General features: G+C 39.9%; 1 non-coding gene across 1 annotated transcript; it reads left to right on the top strand.

Annotated features, from left to right (window-relative positions):
- Positions 1–511: 511 nt before the first annotated feature.
- Positions 512–583, top strand: Trnap-ugg (transfer RNA proline (anticodon UGG)). Its single transcript has one exon. It is a non-coding gene; the product is annotated as a tRNA-Pro (tRNA).
- Positions 584–3,081: the final 2,498 nt, after the last annotated feature.

Below are 3,081 nucleotides of genomic sequence, written 5' to 3'. Positions count from 1 at the left end.
TGTGTGCGTGGGCACTTTCACTCCTTACTACTCTCGCGTACAGGTACTCGTACAGAATCCAAAACGGAAATAAAAATGTTCTCTTTCATCGAATTCGATAGATCCGTCGCTCCCACGTGTTAATTAATTCCGAAAGCATTGTTTGGTCAATCATTTTTAATATCGCAACTGCCCTCCAGGAAGCTAAATTAAGGCACGCCCTTCGTCTGCATATTCTATTCTCCGTTATAATGACAAAATAATTTTCCAAGGGCTTTATTTACACGTCGATGCTAGTTTAATTAATATCCCGCGTATTAATTGACATCGCGCTTTATTCTCCGCGTTAGATATGATAAATCCCACATCAAATGTATAATTTCATCGCGGAGCTTGATTTATCGATTGTTTAGGTAATTCGTTTCGCGGTGTTGCGCAACATTGAATGAAAGTAATTAATTTCGTACGCGTGCAATGCAAGTGTGCTACGGTAACCGGTGACATTCCATAATAGGTCAGAGTTTCTTCAAGCGGCTCAGTGGTCTAGGGGTATGATTCTCGCTTTGGGTGCGAGAGGTCCCGGGTTCAAATCCCGGCTGAGCCCGTTTTTTTTTCCTTCGCCGAAAATCCAATATATTACACGAGCATCCACGTTATACTTTCCGTCGTGTCTTATAAAATAATTTATTATTTTTAAAACTCTAATTTACAAATAAATAAGACGGCGGTGATAGGATAAAGCATACACAAATATATTAATGAGTGAAAAATTATTAGTAAAAATATCACGTTTACAAAGCCTCACATATATCATCCTTCCCGTTACAATGTTGATTTACATTCTCAAGTCGCCATTAATTATCAATTTGTACTTCCCCCATAAAACAATTCCGAGATAAACGATAAAACAAACAGATACGAGTGCAAATAAATTATAGTAAACGAACTCTTCACGGAACGTCTTGACTCAAACGTTTCGTGTTTTCCTATTTATTTTATGTGCGCTCATAAAATTCCGAATAAAATATACGTAGCCTTCGCAGAGGCAGAGTGAGCTGCGCGCAGCAGTTTGATGAAACGAACGATTACGAATATCTTTCCCGCGAAAGTTTTTACGTGTCATCGTGTACCTACTGTGCAGCTATAATACAAAAGTCCAACTCGTAAATCAATCTCTGCTGCAGATGCGCCAGATGCTCATTTGCATATGAGTACTTCACTACTGCGCGACTGAACACGATCGAATATATTGTTTCCTACGAGATGCTTCAAAATCATTCCTAAGCACCACTATGGTATGATTCCTAAAAGTCTCGAAATTGGAAAAGTTTGTTTGAAAAATTTCGTGGTGGCTATCCTATCCAACGAAAATGATGGAAGCTATCGAAATGGGATCGGGGTGGTCAGAGGCAAAAATATGCAATGTTCTGCGTGTTTTCAAAGGTAATAAAATGCAATATATCGAATTCAGGTTAATCGATGGAGATATTGTTTCGAAATGGTAAGAGTTATAGCAGGAAATTGTTCTGAATTAAAACTAATCATTTATTCTGATATATCGTGTAGCAGTCATCGACCTATCGATACAAATGATCGCCGGTCTAATAAAAGGTTGATACTCAAATGAACAATGCACGATATTAAGAATAATGTTCAATATTCAAGTGAATAATGCACGATCGGACTATTATTTGCTGCTTAATGGTAAATCAATAATTGAGAGATTAGTGGCAAGAGTATTTATAGTTGCACCTCCCCCGGTAGAAATAGATTTACAGCCATTTATCTCTGAAACTCGAAAAGTATCCAGAAATAAGAATATAATCTAGGCCAATCGAAGGAAAATTACACTCCAACAAGAATTGTGGAAAATAGAAACCGTACGAATACTTTTAGAAAATCGATATTCCAAAGTAATTTCCGTACACACCACTCGCAGGACATGAATGGTAATTTTATCTTGAACGTATTCGAGCCCAAAAATGCGTGTAATAGGCGCAATTAGAGGTCCGCATCGATTTCATGGCCGGGAAAGTAGGTGAAATTGTAACGTCGAATCCGACTCGACGTTATTCTAACCGCCCTTCCTCCTTCGTTCGATTATCAACCCTTCGAAACCCCCGTTCAAGTATCCGATCGTCACGGTTGGCCAAACTTTCAGTTAAACCGAACCCGATGGTCCTCGTAGTAATTTCCTGAAAGTTGCCAGCCCAGAATTAGACGCAGATGCGTAGGACACGCGTGTTTCACAGTGAAATAAGAAAATCAAACAGCATGCAGGCACCTGCCGGACATAACGATTAACGATCGCCTAATGACTCGTCGATACCAGCGCGAAGACAAGAAAATCGGGTCATTTCACGGAGAAAGCCATTGTTTAGAACTCCAAAAGTAGGAGAACCGTTCCTTCGAGTCTGAGAAGTTTCTTCACAAGTGGAGCTTGGTTATTCTCGGTTAATTGACTTCTTAAATTTTTCGATTAGTTCTGATAGAAACAGGTGATTTTGTACCTTTGTTCAAGCGTGGAGGATTTCACAGAGATGTGGTATTTTTGAAAACCTTATTGACTCGGTTTTTCGAAGATTTATGGAGAGTGTTAGTCTAGTTAATCCTGGTACAATTGGTTACTTCGATGCAGAGCTGTCGTAGCATGAACTCACAGTGAAACCTTCTGCCAATCCACTAAGTAAATTAAGTTCCAATGCAGTGTCTACGATTTCCTCGGTCCCTTTAGCTTTGGACACCTCGAACTAAAATATTTCTGACAACCGAACCAAAAACACACCTACCGAATCCCACCGACTCCCCAAAACATACAGTACCCACGAAGAAATAAAAATAAGAATGAAAATACTTCCCAATTCTATCTTAAAAACACCCTTGCCCATAAACCTGGGTTCCAATTCCTCCCCTTTCCTCGCATTAAATATTTTCCACAGCGAATCCATTCGTCTGCCACCTGTCGTTACACGGAACGCAGACAATGGCGTAAAAGGGCTCCATCGAGAGTCCCGAGACCATTTCATGAATTAATTCCTATCGAAGACACGTCGCAGCGTTCGCAAGTTGCCAATGGCCATCGAAGTGACAGGAAACGATGCT

Source organism: Hylaeus volcanicus, chromosome 3 (assembly GCF_026283585.1).
Source record: "Hylaeus volcanicus isolate JK05 chromosome 3, UHH_iyHylVolc1.0_haploid, whole genome shotgun sequence".
Taxonomy (NCBI): Eukaryota; Metazoa; Arthropoda; class Insecta; order Hymenoptera; family Colletidae; genus Hylaeus; species Hylaeus volcanicus.
This window is presented reverse-complemented; position numbering and strand designations above follow the sequence as displayed.